The sequence below is a fragment of the Mustela putorius genome, unplaced genomic scaffold (assembly GCF_011764305.1).
Source record: "Mustela putorius furo isolate JIRA1106 unplaced genomic scaffold, ASM1176430v1.1 tig00000163_pilon_pilon_pilon, whole genome shotgun sequence".
Classification (NCBI taxonomy): domain Eukaryota; kingdom Metazoa; phylum Chordata; class Mammalia; order Carnivora; family Mustelidae; genus Mustela; species Mustela putorius.
Genome location: NW_025421299.1, coordinates 805,314 through 823,656, shown reverse-complemented (window position 1 = coordinate 823,656; position 18,343 = coordinate 805,314). Strand labels below are relative to the sequence as shown.

The window sequence follows — 18,343 nt, the reverse complement described above, 5'->3', positions numbered from 1 at the left end:
GAAAAAATGTTTAACTGTGTGTGCTGAGAGATGCTAATTAGACTTGTTATAGTGATCATTTCATAGTATATACATATTTCAAATCATTACATTCTACACTTGAAACTAACATGCTATAGGTCAGTAATATCTCGACTTTTTTTTAATTTAAAATTTTTATTTAAATTCAATGTAATTATCATATAGTCTATTTTTAGTTTCAGGGGTAGAATTTAGTGATTCATCAGTTGCATATGCCCTTTAACATCTTTTCTTAAGAGGGCATTTGATTCTCTATATGATGTGTGCTTTCTAGTGCAGTTTTGTCATGGTGTAATAAATAACTGTCCTCATAGATTCTTTTTTTTTTAATTCTTTTTTAAATTTATTTATTTTTATTTTTTATAAACATATAATGTATTTTTAGCCCCAGGGGTACAGGTCTGTGAATCGCCAGTTTTACACACTTCACAGCACTCACCACAGCACACACACACCCCAATGTCCATAACCCCACCCCCCTCTCCCGGCCCCCCCCACCCCATCTCGACTTTTTTTAAAAGGCCAAATGTGTACTTTGCTGTGATTTCCCTTTTTCCTTTGCTGTGAGCCCAGAAATATCCCAGAAAGAAATGGGGGTTGCTCTCTATGTGCATGGACCCTGCTAAGGAACAGAGCCATAGCCAACTCATGACGGAAAGGCAACATGAGCAGGGAGGCAACCTTTGCTGCTGCAAGCCAGGAGGATACCGAGGTCATTTGGCGTAACTTAGATAAGCTGTCTGATACAGCAAACTAAGATGAGAGCATACATAATCACCATATTAGGTCAGGCCCATAGGAGAAATATGGGATTGCAAAGGAGGAAAACATCATTTAAGCCGAGATCACATCAGCAGCAGCCCAGCCAAAACATTCTTTTTTTTTTTTTCCAAGTGGCTTTTTGTTTTGTCTCGCTTGACTTTGCTTTACGTTTAGCACGGAGTGAAACAGAGCTCTGACAACTGCTGACTCAGCTGGCCTGAGCACACCAACCATCCTTCCCTCGTTCTCTCCTTTGCACCTGACCCTCGGTCCCCACACACTTTAAAGGTCTGTCGTCAAGGACCAGCGGAAGTGCTGCGAGGCAGTGAGTAAGCCGCTCATTCCCTATGCACACCTTCCTTGAGCATCTGCCCCGTGCAGGCTACATGAGCCCCGGAGACTCAGAGATGGAAGAAGACTCCCCGTCTAGTCCCCAGTTAGTCCCCATCTGAAGCTTCTCCACATAGAGTAAAAGCTCAGCCCAGAGCCGCTCAATCCCAGTGGATTTACCTGCATACTCGGGGCTACCAAAGGGCATGTGGCACATGAGAGAGAGAAAGAGAGCTAAAGGACCCGGGCATGGCAGAATGGAGGAGTGGTATCAGGAAACACTTCCTGGATGAAGTGAAACCTGAACTCGCTGTCGAAGGAAGAAAAGGGGTGAGCCAGACTAAGGGAAGAGGGAACCACCACTCTCAAAAGGGCAGAGTGGTGAGGCTCTGGAGAGCTGCCCTGTCTGGACAGAGAGTGAGACAGGAGGGTGGGGCAACAGACACGGGAAGGCCCTAGAAGCCGCAAGAAGAAGTCTGGATTTTATCCCACAGCCAGTCAGAACGCTGGGGTGCGGTATGGTCAGATTTGCATTTTGGAAAGATTTCCCTGGCAGCTCCAAGAAGGAAGGATGTGAGAGGGGCTGGCGGCTCTTGGAGCGGGGAAGCTAGTCGGAAAGCCCTTTCTATAACCCAGGTGAGAAACTGGGAGGGTCTGCACTGAGACAGGACCTGTTTTCTGCTCTGAAATATGACGGAAACAGAGATGCTCAAAGACATGTAAGGAGGGAATGAGCTCACAGCTGGTCAAGTACAAGACCAGCAAGGAAGCACCCAGGCTTTTCTGTCCCACTCGGCCTCCGTGAAGATCTCTGACCTTTTTACATTCATATTCTAGCTTTTACGATTAAGTTCCAAACTCAGAACTTGATTAGTTATAAAAGTATTCTCCTACGCTTTTCCTCTTTTGAGGTGCCTTGGTCCATTCATACTTGTAAATACGTTCCTGACAAATGTGTCCCTTCACTCATTCACACCACAAATGTTTACTGACGACCCATGAGGTAGAAGGCACTGTTCTAGGGGCGGGGTAGATAAGAAGAGAAAAACAAAGTCCTTGCCTCATGGTACTGGCAGCCTGCATGATAAATATATAAACACATACATGATTACGAAATGCAGATCTCTCTGAATGAACAGGAGCAGAATGACAAATCAAGAATAGCAGCTGTACATGGAAATCACAGAAATGTCCTGGAAGCCTCACCCAAAGAAGTCAATCAGTTGAGATGTAGGCATTAGTATATTTACATTTAATTTATATCAGTATCATTCTTAAAAAAAAAAAAAAAAAAAAAGGTGTTGGTACATCTAGGCTGGTACCATTACCTCAAACCACTAGCATTTAAAATACAAGGTCACCTTCTCCAAACAGCAAGCAAGGCCTCTAGTTGAAGGGGCAGGAGTGGAAGGTTGGCATGAGGGAATTCTAGCCCTTTCTGTCTCTGGGCTCACTGAGGCCATAAAGCCCCAGGGGATCTCTGCGAAGGGCTCACTGGAGCACTTACTTCAATATGATTTTTTAAGATTCGGTTTCTGTATTTGTCAGAGAGAGAGAGCACAAGCAAGGAGAGCAGCAGGCAGAGGGAGAGGGAGAAGCAGGCTCCCCACTGAGCAGGGAGCCCGATGCGGGACTCGATCTCAGGACCCTGGGATCATGATGTGAGCTGAAGGCAGTTGCTTCACAGACTGAGCCCCCAGATGTCCCACTTACTCTGGTATTGATTGAGCCTCTCAAGCAGGTCTCGCAAGAGGCTGTGGTGAGGCTGGGTAAGGGTGATACACTAGGGGCTGAGTTCTCAAGTTAGACTGACGTGCACAATTGTGACTCCTTTTCATGAAACAGAACCAAAATCCTTATTGATGCTTTGTTTTTAAAATATCACCAGTTAAAGAGACACTCAGTGAGTTCTGCCTTCGTCCCAAGTTCTCTTTGTTTATAGCTTGAAGATGGAAATTCCAGGTCACTCACCCAACAGCCTTAGGGCCGGGCCTTTCTGCAGCGGCCTTTTCAGAGGAGCTCCTGTCACCTAAAGATAAAGAGTGTCTGCTAGAGAGCTGAGCCCAGGTCCCTGGCGGTCCCGCTGGACTCATGGCTTTTCTGCAGATTGTGGAGTCTGCTGACAACAGGGCTCTGGCCATCCGCCCACAACCAGCAGGCCAGGGACCACCCTGAGCCATCGGCCAACAAGGGTGGCTTTAAACCACTGACCAATAGGTAGAAGACCCTGTACTTGATCTTGGCTCCTCCACACCACCCCTTCATCTGTCACCATTTCCCGAGGCCCAATAATTTGATAAAAAAGGATTTGATTAAGTGCAAGATTGATGAGGTTCCACACTGAGACAAATGGTAATTCAATAGAAGCCCATTCTAGAAAAAGGGCTAGAATATGAACCAAATTCTCTATTTCTTTATCTACATCTCGACATTCACACACACACACACACACACACACACACAGCCCGTTTGGCAACTTGTCACTCAGAAAGACTAATGATAATTATTCATTTTGCACATTTGGCAGATATAATGGGACACTACTTTGGCAGTGATCAAAAATCATCTTCCTTTATAGTTCTTAATCAAAAATTTATTTCCCATTGACTAACCCCAGGAAAAGGTTATCAGCTACTTCAGCCTGTACTTATTTCACGACTAACAAGAGATCCTTTTCTCTCCCATTCTCAGCAATGCAGAATTACCATCATTCCCAAGACCTCTTTGGGTTCCTTGACCAGAAGAGGCATTTAGCTGTGTCATCCATGATGTATTGCACATTTAATTGCACTATGCAGCTATTCAAAAAGCATTCAGAAGTAATCATTTAGCATTAATATCCCAGGGCAATCCAAGGTCACAGTACATTAAAAACTAATTCACAGTGGTTCAAGAATGCATTTTTCATATATGGAGTAACATAATTCTTTTATGATAAAAATGATAGTGGTGTAACAGAATGATGAGATACAAGATATTCTGAATATCCATCATTGGACCTACTGTACAAATGGCAAAGTCAGACCTTTGTTCTTCTCATAACTCAACATACCACCAACCTGTATTAAACACTATTGACCATGTTAACCTTTTATAAAACCGACCATGTTTTAAGGAGCAACAGCTCCTTATTTATTATCATAGACAATACAAGCATTTCATACTCATTGTGATAATTTCACTCTGAAACTGTATTACCTTTTCTTCTCTGTAGTCATTCTATATAAAATTATAATAACCCCATGGGTAACTAAAAGCTTTTTAAACATTTCCCTGTGTGTGTATGTGTGTGTGTGTGTGTGTGTATCCTATCAACTGTCTTCCAGGAATGCTGTGGGAGATGAAATCATTATAACTTGCATCAAACATCTATCATGCTACAATAATAGTCCCAAGGCAACAGGCCCTCCACACAACATAGAATGGGCAGGCTCCACCCTCCAGAACCTACCATCTCTCACACCTCATACCATTAGCAGTGTTGTACCACACTGCGCTGCCATTCGGCAGGCAACACATCAGGAATTATTTCAGCACTTCACAGGCAATATTGTCACTTGTTAATATGCTAATCTCTGCATCCAAAGATACCAGATTACATTACCAAGCCAATGTGTTTTTTTCCCCTATTTCTTTATATTTCACTTTCCCAAATCCATCTTTCCAATCATTCCATCTAGACTGGACAGAAGCCCTAAGTTTTGTCCTCTTCAGACGGTCATTCAAAATGACCAACAAGTATCATCCCCACCTTGCATTTAGGACACTGTTCTAGATCCCAAGTGTGAGCTGAGATTGGGCATACACCTATAATGGAGATAAGATATCAAATCACAAAGCACAAATAAAAGTGTAAGTTTGGCCAGCGATAACAGAAAACTGGAACAGGTACCACATGACTTTGGTCAATGAACAGTGCAGATGTTCAAGTGCTGAGTTTGGAAGCAAGAACACAACTGGCCTCCACCTGTCCTTTCCGTCAGCCTCTAGGATGGCCCTGTTACAGCCCCTGGAACATGTGCTCATGGCTCACCCCCTCAGCTGCCTTTCTCCAGACTCCTGAGAAGTTCTTTTTCTGCAACTGCAAGGGAAAGGAAGAGCCCTAAGAATCTGATGACATAAGAGACATGAATGGGATCTGGGAAACTATCCCACAGGTAGGTGAGCAACAGGAGAGATCATTTAAACTTTTAGAAACCTCTATTTCCAAACAATTTTTAACACAAAAAGCCAGATTTGGGTAAATTAGGGAAACCAGTAGTTCTGACTGCATGTACTTTAAATAGGAAGTGTAACTATCTGTGTAACTATCAGCTTTCCTAGCTGCAGTCCCTAAATCCACAGGCCAATGAAACCTGGGGGATTCCTCAAAACACATGAACAAGGTGCTTGGGCCTCGTCTCTCTCCTCTTGGTGATGAGAGCTGAAACATTGCTCCCTCCCATTCTTCCTTTTTGTTGCTTCTTCCCTTTTCTCTTCCTCTTACCTGATTCCTTACCAATGTGCTTTGAGGACTAGAAGGATCATACCAAACTTAGAAAGGAAGACATTAAAAGAAATGGAATAAAATACAGTTGGTGAGCCAAAAATTTCACAAAGGAGGCATGGCTACATTAGTTCAATCTCCACTGTTTCCAAGTAGCCCGGCTTCTCCATCACAGATCCTTGGGAAAAACCAGTAAGATTGACTAAAACAAATAAACTGAACATTAGCACTGATTGCGGTCTGCATTGTAACATTTCTCATTTAAAGACCTACTTAAATGTGCACATCCTGGCCCCTCTCACCCTCTGATCCTACCCTCCTATCAACCAGCAGTCTCAGACAAACCTTATACAGAGTCTTAGCCATATATTGACCTCCCTCAAGAACAGAGCAAGGGAAGCAGGGCTTCCTAATAAAATAAGTTCTTTATAAAACGAAGTAACTTCAATAATTTCTTCGGGCACATTTATTGTTATCCCCACTCCCCCTCCCAATAGCATTAATATCATCAAAATCTCCATGAGTCTGTATCCCTAGCAAATGATACAGAAAGAAGAGAGCAGGAAGCTAGACAAAGTTGCCAATCCTGAGTTCTACTGTCTGTCACAATCAAGCCTCCTGATAGCATACACGTCACTGAAACACTCTGGGTCTTCTTTTCATCATCTCTAAGATGAAAGTGTTGGGATAAGCTCTCTAGTCTCCCTTCTAGATTTAATTTTCTATAATTTTTATTCTAATTTAAAACATTATCACTGGATAAAACCTACCCACTTGGACAGAACTAATCGTGGAAAAGTTGATTCAGACATTAGCACTTAAAAGCTAAGAGGATAGTCTTAGCTTAAATATGAGGGTACCTTAAACATGAAGAAACTGGAGTTCTAAACAGTTTAATTACTTGCCTGACCAAGGTCAGTAAGTTTATGAGCAGTGGGTTCAGTAATCAAATTCTGATAGGCTTGAACAAAGACTATGGGGTTGGATTTGGATTTTAACTGTGGTTGAACTAATTGTTATGTGACCTTAGGCAAGTTGCTTAAGCTCTCTGAGCACTAATTATTACAAGCGGTAGTAATATGTTGCCTACATCTCAAGATTGTTATGACTTAACACAGGTGAACAATACCTAGTTAGTTCTCGACACATAGTAGGGGTGCAGAAGAGTTAGCTTCTTTTCTTAGCTCCTTCATGCTCTCATGGTGTGCCAAAGGGAAGTATTAGGTCTAATGCTGAGTACTTGTTAGCAGCCATCGTTGTAGCGTCTGGTGGACTGGAATTTAATCTCTGTGTCCTACTGCCCTCTTCTGGATCTTGAACATCAGATTGACTTGTGAATTCAGTTTATTGGTTCCTAATTGAGCAAACCCTGAACGTGACTCTCTAATGCCTACTCCAGAGATGCAATGGAAGCAATTGCTGGATGCAACAGGTGTACATTTCCAGCAGAAAAGATAACGTGATGACTCACCACCATAGCTGGTCTGTTGCAGTTCTGATGAAGTGGCTTAAAGCACACTTTCTCTCATGTGAGTGCCAGGTACTCTAACGTTTGACAGTTCCAAGTTACTCACAAACAGTGACCAAATCTGTGGCGAAACAGATGTAAGTAAGCCGCACATTACTTGGAGACTGGCTTGGAAGGGAATCCTAACCTAATTAAGGTTTGTCGTAGCTCCTAGACTAACTATTCTAGGAGCCATTTGGCTTTAGTGCATATTTCTGCAAGCTTTTAAACCTTTAATTATATTTATTCACACAAATATAATCCATCTGTTTCTAATTCACTTACATCTTTTGTAACAAACTGTTTTTTTATACCAAGTTCATGTCCAAAAAGCCAAAGACATGCTTGTAAGTGGTTCAAATGTTTGGAAGTTTTTCTTAGGTAAACATGGTGAAATGTATCAAATGCATTATAAAATATTTGAGGTTCAAGTAGTAGGCATATCAAAGAACAATTTACAGAGATTTGAAATATTGGAGAGTAATACTCATATCAGGCCAACACTAAGATTCAAATTTCTATCTAAAACGAACCAAAAAGAAATACTCTGTTGTGCTACCTGATGGTCTACCACAGGTATAAGCATATGGGTAACCCAAATTATATTTTTGAGAAAAGCGCAGAAACAACTAGGCAGTATCTTAGACTTTTCACACTCGAGATTAATTTTTAAGTTGGCTGTATGCGATATCATTACAACTTCAGAAAAAAATAATAACTCTTGACTTGGAATAGTAGATGGGTTAATGGGTTTGATGGACAGTTGAATGGTTCAACAGAAGTGATACCCTTAGAATTTTTTAAATTCAGTATATTTTTTCCAATTATTTCCATGATCCACACATTCCAAACACAAATTATTTTTCTTTATTATTTCAAATATTTATTTCATGATCAACCATCTAAGTGGAGATATACATTGCTCTAAAAAGTAAGACAGTGCAAAATATTAAGTCAAATTACATTTGAAATATGCTAAAGAGAAATTATAAACATTCTGAAAATAATTTCTCCTACAAAATGAAGAATGGTTTTATGTGCCTAATTACAACCTTATTTGTGTTTTATAAATCTCTATTATCACACATTATATGTGTTTAAAGACTTTGAATTCTGATGCCTCCAACTTTGCTTTTCTTTTTCAAAACTGCTTTGGCTATTCTGGGGCTTTCTGTGGTCCCCTACAATTTTGGAATTATTTGTTCTAGCTCTGTGAAAAATGCTACTGATATTTTGACAGGGAAAGCAAAGCTGGAGGCATCACAATTCTGGACTACAAGCTGTATTTCAAAGTTGTAAGCATCAAGACAGTGTGGTACGGACACAAAATCAGACACACAGGTAAATGGAACAGAATAGAAAACCTAGAAATGGACCCACAACTCCGTAGTCAACTAATCTTCAACAAAGCAAGAAAGATTATCCAATGGGGGGAAAAAAACAACAACAGTCTCTTCAACAAATGGTATTGAGGAAACTGAGCAGCAACAAGCAGAAGAATGAAACTGGACCACTTTCAGGGCACCTGGGTGGCTCAACAGGCTAAGCGTCTGCCTTCAGCTCGTGTCAGGCTCAAGTCATGATCAGTGTGTCTCCTTGCTCAGTGGAGAGTCTGCTTCTCCTTCTCCCTCTCCCCCTCCCCCTGCTTATGTTCTCTCTCTCTCCATCTATCTCACAAATAAACAAAATCTCTAAAGGAAAAAAGAAAAGAAAAGAAACAGGACCACTTTATTACACCACACAAAAATAAATTCAAAATGGATGAAAGACCTGAATGTGAGACAAGAAACCATCTGAGGGAGAACACAGACAGCAATCTCTTTGACCTCAGTCATAAAAACTTCTTCCTAAACATGTCACTAGAGGTAAAGGAAACAAAAGAAAAGATAAACTACTGAGACTTCATCAAGGTAACCTTCTGCACAGTGAAAGAGACAGCCAACAAAACTAAAAGGCAATGTACAGAATGGAAGAAGATATTTACAAATGACATATCTGATAAAGGGTTAGTATCCTAAAGGTATAAAAAACTCAACACCCAAAAAGCAAATAATCCAGTTAAGAAATGGGCAGAAGACATGAACAGATATTCTTCCAAAGAAGACATACAAATGGCTAATAGACATATGGAAAGATGCTCAACATCACACATCATCAGGGAAATACAAATCAGAACTATAATGAGATACCACTGCACACCTGTCAGAATGGCTAAAATTAAGAACACAGGAAACAACAGATATTGGCGAGGATACAGAGAAAAGAGAACTCTTTTACACTGTTGGTGGGAATGCAAACTGGTTCAGCCAGTCTGGAAAACAGTATGGAGGTTCCTCAAAAATAGGGGCACCTGAGTGGCACAGTTGGTTGAGTGGCCATCTCTTGGTTTTGGCTCAGGTGATCATCTCAGAGTTGCAAGATCCAAGTTCTGTGTCAGGCTCCATGCTCAGCGGGGACTTTGCTTAAGGCTCTCTCTCCCTCTCCCCGTGCCTCTCCCCCCACTCCTGATTTCTCTCTCTCTCTCGAATACATAAATCTTTTTAAAAAGTTAAAAACAGAACTACCCTACAACCCAGCAATTGTACTACTAGGTATTTATCCAAAGGATATAAAAATACTGATTTGAAGGGACACATATATCACAATGTTTACAGCAGCAGCATCAACAATAGCCAAATTATAGAAAGACCCCAAATGCCCATCAGCTGATGAATGATAAAGAAGATGTGGTATGTATATGCAATCGGGTATTATTCAGACATCAAAAAAAAATTTAAATCTTGCCATTTGCAATGAAGTGAATGGAGCTAGAGTACTACGCTAAGCAAAGTGAGTCAAACAGAGAAAGACAAATATCATATGATTTCACTTCATTGCAGAATTTAAGAAACAAAACAGATGAACATAGGGAAAGGAAGAAATAAAAGAGAGGAGGCAAACCACAAGAGGCTGTTAACTATAGAGAACAAACTGCGGGTTGCTGGAGGGGAGGTAGGTGGGAGATGGGCTAAATGAATGAAGAGGATGAAGGAGGCCCTTGTTGTGATGCGCACTGGGTGTGGTAAATAAGTGATGAATCACTAAATTCCACTCCTGAAACCAATATTACACTATATATTAACGAACTATATATTAACTAACTATAATTTAAATAAAAGCTTGAAATATAAATAAATATATAAATAAGTAAATAAGAGGACTTTGCAGATTAGTATTATTAGAAAACACTAAGACATGCCCTTGTTTAGACCTGACATTCACAGAGGAGAAATAGTATTTCCAACACCACCTAGCAAAGAAGGCATGGAGTAGGAGCCAATCTCAGGACGGCAGACACTACACCTCCACTATGTAGCCTTCTGATGTACGCACACAAGCGTACACACATACACACACACACACAATTCATATAACCATATACCCATCCTGCAAACACAAATGGACTATAATCAAGACCTGTATCAAAAATCATCTTCTTAACAAATCCCCCCCATACTCCAACAAAATGAATGGTCCTTTTCTCTGGTACCCAACCCACTTGTTCATTCTTCTCTCATGGCCTTTATTGCATTATAATTATTGTTTATATGGCTGTCACTTATATCCAGACTATGAACTCGGCAAAAGTAGAGGCTCTATGTCCTATTCAGATTTTTATCCCAAACATCTAGCCTGATGCCTAGAACACATCACAGTAGATGCTTCAGGAAGCGTGGTTGCAAACAGGATAACTTGTTTGAAATTCTCTGGTTCTTTTGTCTGTGTGTTAGACGCTAAACATCGGGGTCAGCTGACTTCTAAAACACTTCTCCACACCCAGACAACAGCCATCTCACAGTTAAGTCAGTAGAAGTGGTGAGCTTTCAGTAACAGAGGGCATTCAGCCATAGACTGGGTGACAACTTGATGGGACCTGAACCATGAAACAGGTAATCGGGTTTGATAACCTTTCAGGTTCCTTTCAGGTTCCTTTCAGACATGACCTCCTGTGATTCAATAGAGGATGCTTCCTTTCTCATCTGCTCATTTACCTTTTGACTACTTTGTGAGAACTGCCAAGGCAATGACATGGAATTCTTGAATTCCTGAGATGTTCTGAAATAACTAGGGAAGCTAAAATATGCTTGTGAGGTAGATCCTACCTATAACTCACCCAGGAAACTGGGTTAGACTATGTCCTCGCTCCCTTGACAGCTCCTAAATTCTAAAGTTACTCATCATTTTTCACTGATTTTGACTTAGACTCTCTTTCATCTTTCCCAGCCAGGGCTCCTTCTCTCAGTTCTGTTGGCTTTTTTCCACCACACAGACTCCCCGACAAGCTCCAGAGCCGACACAAGCAGTACTGTATTGGAGGCACTGTGCTGGGCACTTCCTATCTGTTATGTCGTTCTGCTCCTAACAAGTGAATACACTGCAATTCCCACATTAAAGGATCAAGGAACTAAAACGAAGAAACACGCCCCATGACTACCACTAAAAAATGGCGGAGCTGCAATCCAAGCCCGTGGCTTTCCTACTCCAGAGTGCATGTCCTTAACCTCTAAGCCAGTGTTTCTCCAACTCTGCTGCACACACAGGTCATCTGTGCACCATGATTAGAAACAGATCCTGATTCAGTTGATCTGAACTGGGACCTAAAGTTCCACATTTCTAGCAAGTTCCCAGGTGGATCTGTTGGCCCTCTGATGACTCTTTGAACAGCAAGGGATGATGCCTTTGCCCTTCCCTTGCCTTCAGGCTTTGAACAACTAGCTCTCTTCGGTTCCCCTGCCTCCAGATTTGGCAGACACCAAGAAGCTAACTTGAGGGCTCAGTGGGTGGGTTCACCATTTCGGGAACACACACTCCAGCCCATGTAATAGTTAGTGACCGACGGGGATGACAGGCACCAGGACACACCACACAGAGGTCCCCAGCAAGCAGCTTCAGCCCGCTAAAGAATGGAGAGAAAGTGTCAGGACTCTTTCTTCTCCGGCCTGGACCCACCAGAATTTAACTTTAACATATCAAAAGCAAATAAATAAAGGAGGCATCGGTCTATTTTACAATACAATATCCATAAAGAGCTACTTTTTAATGCAGTTGATGTTAAAATGTAAATTTTTTTTAAGCTAAACAAGAATACCAACACCGAAGGAAGATCAGGACAAGTAAATTTAATGACTTAATGTTGCACAATATAAAATCATTCCACTTGAATAACTTTTAATTAATTATAGTGCATATATGCCAATTATGCCTGATTTATTAAGAGAAGTTCAGCAGCACTGGCTCCTGATATATAACACTGGTTGCCATGGTATCCAAGCTTTACAAGGACATCTTAAGGATCATGATGCTAGTGTCAGGTGGTAAGTTTGACCTTCTGGGGGTTTAATGATAGATGACTGTCCTGTTGAAAATACCTCAGGCACAAGGTAGAAGCATAAAGGTTGTACAGATATTCAGCTTCTTATTTTATTGGAGTTTGTGCATCAGCAGCCATAAATATAAGATTGTGCATGTACATGAGGGTATACACACGTGCATACGGCTTCACGCATGAGACCTGTGCTTGATCAGCACCTTCTGTCGTCCTCAACCAGGTCCTGACAGGAATCCATCCATACGCCAGACCTCAGCTTACCCATCAAAACCTACCCAGCCTATGCCCCACTTCCCCCAGGACTGCTCTTCTCACAGGGATGACTGAACAGCCAGAAGTCTTCGGACAGCATTGCAGCGAACACACGCAGTCATCCCCACCAGAGAACGCCATGGCTCCATGGCATGGCTTCGTCAAAGATTCATGCCTTCAGCAGGCTCCCAAGATTTCTTGGGAAATTTTAATGGCATGGAAAGTGTCTTTCAAATTCCAAGAACAAACCTAGAGATGAGTTGAAGGTTTCAAACCCACCACAACCACCTGAGGAGCTGTTCTCTCTACCTTTCTGTTAAAAAGAAAAAAAAAAAAAAAAAGGAGGAAACATCTGCTTTCTGTGCCAAGTCTCAAACATGTCAATGAAGATTGTCACGTGAAGAGAAGACAGTCCCCGTACCTATGTGTTCTTTCATTATGGCTGTGCTGCCTTTATCGTCGTCATTCCCCTGCTCGCTTTCCAAAACTATCAGTGCTTGTAGAAGCAGTTCTGGTTTTAGTCTCTGCCAGGGATGGCTACTGGGGTTACTGGGACTGGGGATATGGATGCAGGTATAGCTGAAGGAGAGAAAGAAGAAAAAGTAAAGAAGTAAGTTGTAGCTCTTCATGAGTTAATGAATAGCTCAACATACTTCCCGTAAGGTCATCCTATCCTTTAAAAAAATCGTTCTCTCGGATATTTTCTTTCTGTTCACATTCCCTTTCCCCATGAGTCCCAGCTGGCTGTCTCTGAGCTTTATAGGAAGCCTCAGCCCCAGGGTTGCAGAGGACGGCTCTAGCCCACTTCAGCAAGGAGGCCTGGGAACTGCGAACCCTGGAAGAATGATCCTCTGTCTGCAATTATTGTTATAAATGTTCCTCTGGAACTCACTAGTGGCCGTATGGTCTTTAGTTTTTATTTGAGAACATTCTTGGCTTGTTTTCTATTAAAGGCAAGGCAGGCAGAGAGCATAGTAAATGAAAAGATATTTCCAGCCGGGTTCTCAGCGAGATTTACTTTTCAGTAAATAAAATACCCCTGGGAATAAACTGCTCATCCTTTGAGATGTATTACTATAGTTCCTATCATATCTGTCAATTCAGGAAAAGAGACAATTTGCTAAGTATCCTGTTTCCCCGGAAATTAATTCTTACGTGAACTGCTTCAACCACTTTGTCCTTTTACCTTCCAGATCAAATATAGATTCTTGGCCTCCTCTTCAGGGCTACCTGCCACGGCAGCTACTCGTTTCGAGACTCTCGCACCCTCTCGACAGGCTGAGCTGTGGCCAGCCATTCAGCTGCTTGCTGGCTCTCCTGCCTGTGTGTATGACAGCCTCTGACTCAACTGCCTCACCATTAACTCATTCCTTCCTGAAGATGACCCAGAATGATTAAACTAAAATGTTGATTCTTTCCTGGAACATGTCACCAACTCCTTCCTGTCTGCCTTAAGAGCAGGTAGACTGTTGTTGTCCATTTTCTATCCTTGGAATAGTCTTTGGTATTAAAAATGAACTACCACTGAGATCTACTTGAACTATCAATTCCTACCTGCTTCAGCCCTGCCCCCAACACTCCGCCAGCAAGTACCGAAGTCAGCAGATTTAACCTTTGCTGGTACCCAAGTGATGGGGTTGTCTGAGCAACCATTTTTCCATTTCTGGGTTCTTAACCCTTTGAGAGCAGTCAATGGTGGCCAGAAGAGAATCAAAACCCCTGATCAGATTTATTGTTTCAAGAGCTGGACTGGAGAATATTGCAAGACTTCTCTCCTCCCTCCCTATCCCCCTAAGCAGCCTATAGCTAACTGGCAAACCTGGATCAAAGTGAGAAAAAATACAGTTCGGCCTAATAGAAGTCTGTGTATCTTGGTCTGTTTACCCCTGGAGACTGGGAGCACAGGTTTCCATGACGCCTGGGCTCAGGCAGGTCCAGCAGATCAAAGGGCAAAGAAAAAAAAAAAAATGCAGGGGGCAGGTGCCATCTGTTACATCCATAAGATGATTCCACCCTAGAATTAACAAACAATTGCCAAGTCTTAGGTGCTTACGAACCCCGAGATTGATAGCTTGCTCATGTTCCGAGGCCATGTGGGGTCAGCTGCAATTCAGCTCCCCACCATCTCCACTCCAGACTTATTTATCTGGGACACTGTTAGTCAGAGGGCAGCCGGAAAGAAGCATAGCAAATCCTACCCTGGTGTTTAAAGCTGCTTTTCAGCAGTGATCCAATTCACCTCTGTGAATTGGAGTCAAGTCAATTCTTGGAGTCAAGAATTTGGTTTTGCTCAAAGATACAGGTATTTGGGGGCAACGACATGGGCAATCAGTTAAACATGCTTATATAATGGAGCCCCATAAAAACTCTGAACTCAAAGCTCAGGTGAACTCCCCTGGTGGTCAATGCTGCATGCATATTGTCTCACATTAATGGTGGGAGGGTGAAATGTCCTGCATATAATGGACACTTTGCATTTGGAACCCTCCCAGACCTTACTCTAGCATGTCTTCCTTTAGCTAATTTTTCATCTGTATGTTTTTCCTAAAATAAACTGTAACCATGAGTACAGTAGCTTTCAGTGAGTTCTATGAGTCTTTCTAGCAAATATCAAACCCAAGAGTGGTTTGGGGAACCCCTAAACTTGCATTTGATGTCAGAAGCGAAGGTGGTCTTGTATGGACTTTTCCCTCAACTGTAGTTCCCCTATCTCCTTATAGCTGGTGACAGAAAGCTTGGGCAGAATTGGCAGTCTGGAGGACTGTGCCCTCAAACTTTGCAGCTTGTCTAACTTTGAGTAGCTTCCATTCACACTTCCTCAGCCAAAGCAAACCCAAGGCCACTGTCTTAATTCATTGGGGGAGGAATATATAACTCTCCTATAAGAAGGGTCATCACAGGAAAGGCAGCCACAGAAAAGAACGGGAAATGCTTTGAACAATAAAATCTACCACAACGAGTTGGGTAAGGAAATATAAAGACATGAACTAAAACGACATTGGAGAGATGACAGAAAGACCAGATATGATAGAACAAAATCAAGGAAATGAGATGTTTGATTCAATATGAGAGTAATGCTGTTGAAGTAAGAATCACTTATATTTGTAGGTAATTGCTGATACCATTCACTGAGTGGAAGAGCATTGGGGATAATAAGTTTAATACTGAACATGTTAATTTGAGCATCATCCAAGAAGGGGAGCTTGGTTCAATTATATGTCTAGAACTCAACAGAGAAATGACAGCTAGAGATAGGTTTAGAATTCATCTCCCCATAGGGCAAAGTTGAGTGCACGAGATCACTATGAGTATCTAGAATATTACATGGGGAGGGCTAAGGGGAGGGACTCCCAGGGCAATGCTTTCCTTGCACTTTTTCACGTCAGTACACATAGATATTTGTGCATCCCACTGGGGTAAACAGACAAGACAGCTCAAGTCTGGAGGCAACTAGCCTGGGGGCTCTGGCCACAGCAAGGACTAAGGGGATCACTGTTTCATGCTGGTTGGGAAGCTCAGTCCTATGGAATAAATGCATTTAGGCAGCTGGAAAGGAACAAAGAAAACCAGGAAGTAGCCACAGAAGAGAAAAGAACTGTTAGAAGGAACTTGAGAGAGTTTGCATAGAATGAAAACTGAAAGGTATAAGCCGGTTTGGGCAAAGAGTAAGTCGCTGATGAACTACAAGAAAAGGGTTTTGTGGAGAGGTGATATGGAGTCATGACTTCGTGGGTTGAGGAACGAACGTGACGGGGAAAGGACAGAGCATGAGTAGAGACATGAGGGAGATCCGGTCTATGGAGGAGAAGAAAGACATTGGCAAGAACCAGAGTCTGTCATCAGGTTTATGGGAAGTTGTTTTGAGATGGGCAAGACCAGAGCCTTTCTCAAAGCTGAAGACAAAAAACCAAGGGAAAAGGGGAAGTTGACAAGAAAGAGAAGAAGTGGGTGATCTAGAAATAAGAACAGTCAGAGGATGGCACCCAGAGGCCAGACAGGCAGGAGGAAGGACAAATGTAGCCTTGAGGAATAAAAAAAGGAGGATTCATTGGAGCGGAAACAATGGAATCCTGGGCAGTGGGTGACAGTCCTGTGAGACTCTTTTCTCTCTGCAGGAAAAGTTTCTGTCCCCTGAGGGCATGACAGGTGTGAGACAGACAAGCCAAGCTGCACACGGTGCTTCACGTGATGTTCCATTAAACTGGGCGTAGACAAAATCTTGAATAATAGACTATTTGCTCAATGTGTCCTTTTTCACTCCATCCAAGGCCATTCCATGATTCACCTCCTCCATTTTCTTCCTGCCTCACTCTGTTCCAAACACATCAGCCTTCTTGTTAATCCCTGAATATGATAAGCATCCTCCTGACTCGGGGCCTTTGCACAAGCTATTCTTTCCATACAGAGCTGTGTCCAGCCACTGGCATGGCATCCCCCTTCAACTGCTTGAGACCTTGATTAAAAGCTCACTTATATGTTGGCTAATTAAATTCAAATAAAAAAAAAAAACGCCTCACCCTATTTTAGAAGATTCCCTATTCAATTATTTTATAATAACACCCTTCCAGGATTCTCTTTATTCCTATCCTCCTTTCCATTTCTTTGCAAGACTTGTCCTCACTGACATATTTTTCATTTGATTGCTTGCTTAATGGGTGTTCCTTCGTCTAACCCTGGTCCTAGAGCACAGAGATTTAGTCTGTTTTGTGACCTGTTCCACAACCAGTACCGAGGAGATTGCCTATAGCAAATACAGAACGGTCACTATTTGCTGATGGAATTCCAGCTCTCTCTCCTACTCTGTGTCTTCTTTAGAAAATGTCCCCTTTTCCCTCCTTTCCAGTGTCCCCCTTTCCAATGTCTCTGCCTCTTAACTTCCCTTTCTTTCCAGCAGATCAGGAAGGGATCTACCACCAGATAATTGTACAATCATTGCTTGATTACTCTTCAGTGTGATGAATTTGGGTCATTGGACCTTGACATATACATTTATAATTCCACTTTTATTTATAAGGGTGTAAAAAATTTTATTCCAAATTAAAATAAATTCCAGCATCATAAACTAAACTTTTCTCAAACAAAGCCATTTTATGTTAGCTATGGAATAAGAAAGTCAATGGAGAGGATGTCTGAGTGGCTCAGTCATTAAGCAGCTGCCTTCGGCTCAGGTCATGATCCCAGGGTCCTGGGATTGAGTCTTGCATTGGGCTCTCTGCTCCGTGGGCAGCCTGCTTCTCTGTCTCCCACTCCCACTGCTTATGTTCCCTCTTATGTCTCTCTCGGTCAAATAAAGAAATAAAATCTTTTAAAAAAAAAAAAAAGAAAGAAAGAAAAGAAAAAGTAAGTCAATGAAGAGAGTCTCTCCCCTAAATAATCCTGGCCTGTTAGGCACCATTTTAGAACCCTTTCTCTTACCGTCCCCATTCTACCCAGCACTGCAGCAATCAGCTCTACAAGTGCTCCCAACAACCCCACATAGGGAATAGCCCAGGAGAGCCTCACCTCAGGCCACCTGTGGGCCTCCTACCTTATAGCCATGTGTTCTTTCCAGATGGTGGCAGGCCCTACCGGGCATCCAAAACTGTATAGTCCAGAAATTCAAAAGAGTTTATAGCCT

The 18,343-nt window shown here is 42.1% G+C and overlaps 1 long non-coding RNA gene across 1 annotated transcript in view; it reads left to right on the top strand.

The window, feature by feature from the left end:
* LOC101693354 overlaps positions 1-14,681 on the top strand; it is a 36,662-nt gene extending 21,981 nt beyond the window's left edge. The window contains exon 3 of the long non-coding RNA XR_200631.3: positions 13,920-14,681. This is a non-coding gene — a long non-coding RNA (uncharacterized LOC101693354). The remainder of the gene's footprint in view (positions 1-13,919) is intronic.
* The last annotated feature ends 3,662 nt before the right edge of the window (positions 14,682-18,343 follow it).